This window comes from Triticum aestivum, chromosome 2D (assembly GCF_018294505.1).
Source record: "Triticum aestivum cultivar Chinese Spring chromosome 2D, IWGSC CS RefSeq v2.1, whole genome shotgun sequence".
NCBI lineage: Eukaryota > Viridiplantae > Streptophyta > Magnoliopsida > Poales > Poaceae > Triticum > Triticum aestivum.
In genome coordinates this window covers 615417696-615427291 of record NC_057799.1, presented here as the reverse complement: position 1 = coordinate 615427291, position 9596 = coordinate 615417696, and the positions used below count along the sequence as shown (strand labels likewise).

The 9596-nt window shown below is 43.1% G+C and overlaps 2 long non-coding RNA genes across 3 annotated transcripts; both read right to left on the bottom strand.

Moving 5' to 3' along the window:
* Nucleotides 1–1931: 1931 nt before the first annotated feature.
* Nucleotides 1932–4805, bottom strand: LOC123054978 (uncharacterized). Of its 2 annotated transcripts, none has more exons than XR_006426426.1 (6): nt 4690–4805; nt 4484–4524; nt 4178–4399; nt 3569–3759; nt 3433–3483; nt 1932–3346 (listed from the first exon to the last, which is right to left on the bottom strand). It is a non-coding gene; the product is annotated as an uncharacterized lncRNA (long non-coding RNA). The 2 variants fall into 2 exon arrangements; XR_006426428.1 differs by having other exon boundaries at nt 4724–4762.
* A 979-nt stretch (nt 4806–5784) lies between these two features.
* Nucleotides 5785–8859, bottom strand: LOC123054979 (uncharacterized). The gene is made up of 3 exons (XR_006426429.1): nt 6227–8859; nt 5976–6143; nt 5785–5886 (listed from the first exon to the last, which is right to left on the bottom strand). It is a non-coding gene; the product is annotated as an uncharacterized lncRNA (long non-coding RNA).
* Between the last annotated feature and the right edge of the window lie 737 nt (nt 8860–9596).

The following is a 9596-nucleotide window of genomic DNA, read 5'->3' as shown; positions in this document are numbered from 1 at the left end:
GAATCCAGAAGATGACGTCATGGTGGGTTATAACCTTTGTACAGCAGAAGCCGGAAGATTTTTGAAGATTGGCATGAATCGGTTCAAATCAATCTGGGGCCTAATGTTGAGGATATAACCATTAGAGTCACCCGCCCAGGAGGGGCCGGGTTACGTCATAATGATCATCACGTGAAGCCCAGTACCAAGCTTGAGGATGGCGCATCAATAATGGGCTTAAGACCCGGAGGCGGCTTAAGGCCCGTAGTTATAAACCGCCGTTGTGGCAATGACTTGTAGTGTAAGGCAAGATTAGTTAAGAGTCCGAGCCGGATATTGTTATAAGCCGGCCGGGACTCTGAGAGCCGCGGGGCGTCAACCTCTCTATATAAAGGGATGACCCGGCGGCGGTTCAGGACGAGGGACAACAGATCGAGAGCCAGGCATAGCGATTAAGCTCCCTGGTCATCGAAACCCTAAGTAATACCATCTCAACTGGACGTAGGCTTTTACCTTCACCGTAAGGGGCCGAACCAGTATAACCCTCGTGTTCCTTGTCCCGCTTAACCCCTTTAAGCTTCCTAGCTGCGATGGCTCCACGACTAAGTCCTTGCACGAGGACATCTGCCGTGATAATTCCACGACACTACCCCCTTGTGATCAACACTTTGTCCTTTGAGTCGAATGGCACAGCTACTACCGCTTGTGGCAAAAATAAGGACTCTGCAATATACCCATCAATGTCAAGAGAAAAAGAATATGTGATGTATCTCAACCCGTGCAAAACAATGTAAAACCCGTACACGCTATGTACACTCTCATTGCCTAGCATAGCATAAGTAGCTAAAAGACACTGTACAAAAGAATTGACAATTACCAAGAAAGAAGCATGCCCTCAGCTGTGTAGACAGCCATAAAACAAAAAGTGGCAAAAGCCCCATAAGAATTAGCTTTGCCATCTACTCCCTCCGTTCCAAAATAGATGACCCAACTTTATACTAACTTAGTACAAAGTTGGGTCATCTATTTTGGAACGGAGGGAGTAGTTTATGAGCTAAAGTTGAGCATTCACCAATGGATAAAACATATTGAGCATCAACTACAAAACAAACTCTATTTTTCTAATAAGACGACATAGGTGTGAAATGGGCAAAGTCTATTTTGCCATCCAGTTTATACATGAGCTAAAGTGGAAAGCTATGTTCACAGATGCATAAATAAACAAAATAGAAAATTAGTTAAACAGATTCTGTTTTTTCCTTGAAATACCTGAAGGAGCCAAGTCCTAGATTTAATTTCAATACTACCTCGACTCTTTTGCAATTTCCTGACCATACTGGGTAGTAGAAACTTGTTAACTACAGCAACATATTCAGGAAACAATAGCTTAAATGTTGCAAAATTGCATGGGTTATGCATTGAAATTCTGCAAGTATAGGCTAAATATTTAAGATGAAGAAATAAGAATATGCTGAATTTGAAAGAAAAATATTATATAATTCGAAAGAATCACAAGCTTATCTTTGTACAGAACAAAGACTTAACTAACTCAGAGTAAAACATGCAAGAATAGCTTGCGGACCAATTTTGTTCCCTTTCTCTTAGGTACTTTATAAATGTCACCTATCCAGAAAGGGCCTCAACTAATGATCCAGCCATGGTAAAACATTAAACAAGGCACCCAAGGAAAGCTCCATCCATGGAGGCACACCATGCAAGGCCATAAGATAAGCTGAATTCAAAAAAACATGACAGACAATATATGTGTTTCAGTATTTTACCTTCAGATATCGGTATGACACACATATAAAAGGTGCAGGACAGAAGCTAACTTAACAAATACTTCCTCTGTTCATAAATACAAGACGCTTTGGAGAGTTGTATGGTCAGTCTAAAACGTCCTATATTGATGAACAGAGGGAGTATGAACTGATTGATGCAAACACTTTAGATCCAATAATGAAAGAGTTCGTAGTTGGACTCAAGAGGTGTAACTATTACATGATGACCGATATTTTCAGCAAGCTCTGTCAACAAAATTCTGTCATACTCCCTCCATTCCAAAATAGATGATCCAACTTTGTACTAACTTTGTACTAAAGTTAGTATAAAGTTGAGTCATCTATTTTGAAACGGAGGGAGTACCTTTTATGTAGTAGCTAACTATGATCAGAAAATGTGTCACTTTCTTTGCCAGCCAAAGGTCGGTACTGAATTGATAACAAGACTGACAAACACATTGCCCTGTAGAACTTCACATGTCAGCGACATCATGATAATTTTTTTATAGCAGAAGAATATGCAAAACACAGTATGAATGGTAATTAATAATTAGTAATTACAGTTATATGAATAAGTTTCTTAATCTCATGTGGTAGTCATTCTAGGATTATATGTAAATGGCAAACCAAAATGCTCAAATCTAAAAGTTGCTGGAAGTAACCAAAATGTTCATTTACATGGAAATTAACAGGAAAATCAATGTTTCTTGAAACATGGATTCATGTGATTTACAGCCCACAAAAACCCGCTATAAGATGCAATGTTAAGCTTTGTAATTTCTTTTGGGACAAAAACAGTGGCACCATTTTCTTTAGAAATAAAAAACAGCATCCAGCTGCTGCAACCTGAGTGAGATGGCCAAGTACATGTTTCCCAAAGATCCAAGGCAGGCAGTGGCATCATGATGCAACGACTAAAAGGGCTTTTGACAGACCTCCAGAAAATAGAGAAGACAAAAGAACTAACAATATTTACCACACCATATAGAAAAATACTAAAGGTCCTACAAATTAAAAAAATTGATTTCAGGATGAGAAAACAAACACCAAAATCTTTCAGGAGAAGCAAATCTGTGTGCTGATTCTGTAGCTAGTTCACTGAAATAGGACCTTAGCTTTTTGCTGGTGTAGCATGCACATGGCAAACCACAGTAGTGTTCTCAAGCAAAATATTACGCATTAATAATCTGAATGGAAGGTATTATTTTCTCTAAAGGATGATACCTGGCCACCGAGTTTCTGAATGTCAGGTGCTACAACAGGACATAATTTATGCTGGAGCATGGCAATTGGCAGGTAAAATTACTTGCCATGACATGCCTAGCAGATCCTTAAATCAAACACTGCAGTTCTAGATACAACTCTTATCTTCCCATGAAGAGTAGGAGACATAAGCGGCAAATAGGTAAAAGAAGTAACCAACTATTGCTAGAACCAAACTAAGTTTGGAAGAGGAGGGAAGCACACAATGAATTCATAATGCTTCTGAATTCAAACTGGATATAGAAAAACTCACACACACTGTCCTTTTCTAAGATGTTTGCGACTTGGTTCAAAAAGTCCAAAGAGAATATATGCAGTCATACCTGCAAAAAAATTAGAGAATATGTTAGTTGTATGTGTCATATTTATTGAGGGGGAGAGAGAGCATAAACTAAGGATAGAAACATACATTGCGCTCAATATAACAATCACGTGGCACATCTTTGTATCAACAACGGTTCTGGCCAACAAAATCATAAATTAGTTAAAAACTCAATCTAATAGTATGTGTCGAGATAATTTGTTGCTTAGAAAATCTATTTTACCAGGTAGGATATTTCCACTTTGATCTGGGCATCTCGGCCTCCCAGCGATCCCCCGAGATAGACGTTTCCTGGTCATCCGATCTTCCCTCTCAGTTTCCTCTCACATCTGACCCAGGAGAGGCCGCGCGGACACCCAAGAACGGCTGACCCAGCCAATCGCTAGACAACCTGAGCCCACAGGTCATTTGCCCCTGCGAATTCACCGCCCGGTCAAAACAGAATGCGACGACGCGCGAGATGATCCAACACAAAGGAGCACACCGACGTCCTGTTTGACCAGCATCCGATGGCCAAGAAGTAACAAAATCGAGCGAGCCCCTGGAAGGCCGAGTTGCCCAGAGACCTTATAGGTTTAAATTTTCTATAGGATAGGATTCCTATAGGACTTGGTTTCCTATTCATATGTAGGATTAGTCCTTGGTTTTGTAGGAATGGATTCCTATTCATATGTAGGATGGGTCCCTATCCTTCACAAGCTAGCAATAAGATATGCATCAGCATAGAAATGAAACATGTAACCAACCAACTCATACTGGTACAGAGAAGGTCAGGAAGAGAGACATGCCAGGGGTAGAGAGAGGCCACGGAGGGGACCCGGGGAGTACCTACAGTTGGGAGGGGAGGGTGGCCACGCCGACGTGCACCCGTGGTGGTGAGGAGGAGCTTTAGTCGGAGACCTAAATGCCGGCTTGCCAGGGGCTCGTAAATATGCGATAACAGTTCAATTGCATGAAGCCGAGCAAATCATTTTAGGACATGAATCTCTGATCTACATTGTACCGAAATAGGGTAGTAATTTATCCTTGCCATTACAGAAAGCACATGTAGCACCTGACATGAAAAGTAAAAAGAGAGGGAATTAACCGATAAAACCACACATTAATAAAAAAGAGCAAATTATGTACAAGATCATACATAGAAGTCAAGGTGCACATGAAGGTTGCACTGAATAGCATCTGTGCAGAAGAAATAAAAGAACACCAAATTACACCTTACTGAAGTGAACATAGCAATAAGCAGCAAAGTATAAGAGGATGCGACTTTAACATGTTGATCGGCAATTCTCTATAGCTTGCAAATACACTAATGAAAGGTAGCGTGCAAAATCAGATGATACAAACCTAGCTAAAGTTAGTAGAGTCAAAGCGCCTAAACCTGGAAGAAAATAGTGGCACCACAAAATGTCTCTCAACCACCTTTTGGCTAGATTTATTTTAGACGGTGGAGTGTACAAGCCCTACAAACTGAAACGAACAATAATAAGCAGGAGAATGACAAACAATGCAAATTAAAAAAAAAAACAGTTCACTCGGTAGCAACCCACAGCGCTAATGGCTAGTCAAGTGAAATATATAGATGGAAATGATAAGAGCAACCATCCATATATTTTGATACAAATAAGGGCATATCCAAACATGACATGCATGACAACCTCAAATCCATGGGGTCCATTTGGTTAGATCAGAATGAGCAAAAATGGAAAACAGTGGCAAACATTCAGCACAAGAGAACAAAGTTTTGCATCTACACAGCAGTGAAGCAAGGCAATGAGCCAAATTAGTGCATCTACTACATACTTGACTCACTCTACACTCTAGGCTTACATAGCATCACATTAATGTCAGGTCACTCATGGGACATAAAATAAATTGAAGACCAAGATTTGTGTATGGTGAATGGAAAAAAAGCAGAAAAGAGAAGTAAAACCCTCTATCGTAAGGCCTCTTCCCTGTGAATTTCTTAGACACAGGAGCAGCACAAAGGAAGACGTTTTGGCATATAATATTCACAAATGAAGTTTTTACTCATTATCCATTGGTAACAGAGACACCTTAATAATATGATTTCCTGGTAGACAAACAATTACAAGATTTGACATTAGTGTGCTGACACAAATGGCATATTAAAAATACCAATAAATTTAGAAAAATGGATGTTCAATGACTAAATTGACCAAACCAAATAAGGTCCAGATCCTATTGGTAATAACTAATCACTTGACAAATTACAGGTAATGCATAATCCAACTACTGAAATGGCATGTACAGGCAGCCACCAAGATCTGTAATGCAGTCATAAACCTGCACATTAAAAAGTTGATAATTGTTCTTATTCAGGTTCTGACTCATACAACAGATCTGATCAACCTATAGCTCAGTGCGTAAAATTTTAAAAAGAAAATACAAGAAATGATGGGGGAGGATGGTTGCAGCTTGCCTAGAGAGGAGCACCATGGCACCATCAAAAAGGGATCTTTGTACAGCAAAGCAACTCGGTACGCTCGGTCGGAGGGGAATCAACCTCCGCCCAAACCCTATCTGCATAACAACAAAAAAATTAGGAAGACATGAATTAGAGAGATGAGCCCAGCTCATCATGGGAAGACAAGGTAAGGAAAAGAGCTTACCCGTGTTCGAGTCTCCCCCATGAACCGAAAGATGTCCTCGAACTCTCCTCCTCTGCAGGCAGCCGTCGGGGTGGGAGCTCAACGAGGATAGATTTGTTGTTGTCCTCACTGCATCACACAGTCATCCCGTGGCCTTCCTAGAGATCGTGTGCGTTGCGTCCACCCTGCCTGAATGGAAGAGATTGGAGGATGAGCAGCAGCCAGGCCGAGAAAAAGAAAGGGCAAGGGGGAAAAGAGAGAGGGGGGCTCACCTATTCAGAGCAGCAACGAACGCCATGGAGGTCACCTGTTCCTCGAGATCCCGCCGGCAACGAGTACCATGGAGGGCCAGGAAAAAAATTACATGCGCTTGGCCATGGAGGCAACAAGGACGGGGCGAGGAGACGAAGACGGGCGGCGGACCTAGTTCATCTTTCCCGCGGCTGCACCCCACCGCGACCGGAGTGCAGTCCCCGCCGCTCTTCTCAGGCATGGATCCATCGCCCATGTGCGGCGCCGAAAGTGAAGGAGAGGAGGGGGCGGCATAGTGGAGAGCAGGGAAGGAGGGGAGCGGGGCTCACGGGGCGAGGTGCGGAGGAAGCAGGGGAGGCGGCTGCGGGACTGCGGAGGAAGCGAGGGAGGCGGCTACGGGATTGGCGAGGGAGGCGGGTGCGGGATTGGCTCGTGGGCCTAGGGTTCCTTTTACCCAGATCGCGATTGACGATCAAGCGGCGCAGACTTCGCGTACCAAAAGCTGAAGAAAACTCACGTGTATCTCGCGGCCCCACGCCAAACGAGCCCCACATGTCATTCTCTCGTGAAGCAGACGCAAAAGTAAAAACAAGCGAGCGGTTGACCAGCCGCCAGCAGCCAAAATATTACTGTACCAGCTCGATCGGGTGGTCAAAAGTGGCGAGCGCGAGCGATGCCCTCAGCTATGCGGGTACTCTAGGAGGGTTTATATGTTCAATTAGGGAGAGACTAGCGAAAGGGCCCGTGCGTTGCAACAAAAAAAATCATAATGTTCAATCACAATGACCACATTTTATTCACGTCCCATTGCATGATTTCGAAAATTTGTTCACAAATGCATGAAAATGTTTCTTTTTTCTAAATTTATTCACAAATCAAAAAACTTGCCATTTTCGTCAACAATGTCACATTCCGTCCAATTTCCACGAAAGATGTCGTACAGGAGCTATTGACCCCTTTTGGGACACGGGTGCATGACTTCGTATATCTTCTATATCTAAATAGGGGCACCCCATTAGGTGATTTTCCTGCCTTCTCATGAAGCCACATCACCCTAATTGTTATAGCCGTTGATTTTTTTTGACTGCAAATAGACTTTATTTCTCAAATAATAGACATGTCATTTACAAGCAGATGAGAAATAAAATCTGGGGTCTCATCATCCCAAGAACTAGAGGGTCTAGTAGTAAAAGAGTTTTTTGCTAATTCATCTGCCACCTGATTGGCCTCTCTATAGCAATGTCTGAAGGATATGGACGCAAAGTCCATCATAATTCGTGATGTTTTCTCTCCTGTCGATGTTCATAGGATATTACAAATCGCCTTGAATTATCACTTGATGGAAGACTTTGTGGCTTGGAACTATACACGATCAGGCACGTTTTCAGTGCGATAGGCTTATCATAAGGAGTTTGAACATCAACATGGGGCACAGTGGGTGCGAGCTGATGGGCAAGATACAGAAAATATAAACTCAGTTTGGAAGGATATGTGGAAGCTGAAAATACCAGGGAAGATAAAACATTTTGCATGGCACCCTCCCATGCTTTGGTGTATTAGCAAGCCGACACATCCCATGCTCAGCTCAATGTCCAGTTTGTTTAGTCGGAGCAGAAGACATTCAACACTGCTTATTTAAGTGCCGACGAGCGACGGATGTTTGGGAGCGGCTGGGCTTGCTACAAGTCATATGGAAAGTTGTCGCCAAGGACAGATCAGGATCTATTACGATGGAAATTTTATCAAAGCTTCAAGGCAATGATGCGGAGGTACCAACGGCGAAGCTTGCAGTCGTAGCAGCATGGTATATATGGTGGCAACGCCGACAGATAGTAAAGAGAGTCAAAGTCCAAACGCCAGAAAAAACTGCACTAGCCATCAAGGTTTTGGCGACAAATTACCTCAGGTCAACTATACCCAAAGGACCAATAAGGAAGAATGGCCACATGTGGAGGAAACCAGGACATGGGATCGTGAAGATAAATGTTGATGCTTCCTTTCAGTATGAAACACTTTCAGGTGCTTGTGGTGCTGTGGCTCGAGACGAACGGGGTGATTTTATTGCTGCAGCAAGTTGGTTTGTTTCATACATCTGTGGAGTTGACTCAGCTGAGCTAACTGCCATCAGAAACGAGATATACTTGGCAACTCACATTGGATGCAACAAGATAGAAATTGAATCAGATTGTTCGGACTCGGTGAACCAAGTTGATGATTATTTAGGCCCGGAGGTAGCTATCATCACAGAGTGTTATAGCCCTTGATTTAGTAAAGTTAAAGAGAGTGTAGCCGTCTGATCAAAGGTTGAGAAAATTACTAAGAGCTGCCACCGATAAATGAAGATGCCGTTTCGTTCTTTTGACCATGCAACAGGCTTTCCTTCTGGACGCGTACGACTGAGTGAGGAAAATTGTGGTGCCAGCTACGTTTTGCCCGATGCCTTCCCAGCCCAGATACACACATTTATTATCTTCCTAATTAACTCCCCACCAATTGATTTTCCATCAATCTCCCCATCTTCTACACCGGTTCCTTTTCTTCTTCTCCATCGAATAAATGGAGTAGATGGAGTTGTTCTCCCCACAAGTACCGCTTCTTCCTGAGAGGACTAATCACGTATTCAGGTTTAGCCCTTGAAGATTATAGTTGGATACTACAAATTTGAAGCCCTGATGCTCATAGCCCGTCACCTGTTGGTACAGGTCTCGAAGAGGAGGTGGGGCTGGAAGCTTCTAGAACCAGCCGACTATCGGTGGGAGATGCTGCCTCCGTCGTGCAGCCGTTGTCCTCGCGTTCGCCATCACATAACCAGGTCCATCAGGTATGCCACTGCCCATGCCTCACCCACCCTACCGCGGCATCTGTCGTCGGCTGGATCTGGGCTCTTATCACGGCGTCTATGCATCTAGGTAGAAAAGTGAACTCCGCGCTCGCCGACCCCGTCGGCCTATGAGAATGGTTCAGCAGCCTCCTCATCGCCACTGTTACAATCTCCGCTTATGTGCTTACATCACGTCCCCTCTTTGTACTTGGATCTCACCGTAGCCTCCTCAGTCCACATCGTGCCTACAGGTTCGGTTCTTATAAATCTAGAAAACTGAAAATTATTTTCTTGATTGGTTTGTAGAACTGTGTCTGAGAGGCTGAAGCTTCCTACGATCTGGCTAGCTCTTATTACATCTAAATATGGAGGAAAACAGGGCAATGATATGGCTATAAAACTTTTCGTGTAAACTGAATATGCGTACAAATTTTGGTAAAATCAATATAGGAGAAACCACTGTGTTAAATGTCAAGTAAACTGGTAATAACAAGAGAAACACTAGTAGAAAAACGCCCATTTGTCCCAGTTCATAAGGCCCATTTGTCCCGGTTCGGGAGCCGGGACTA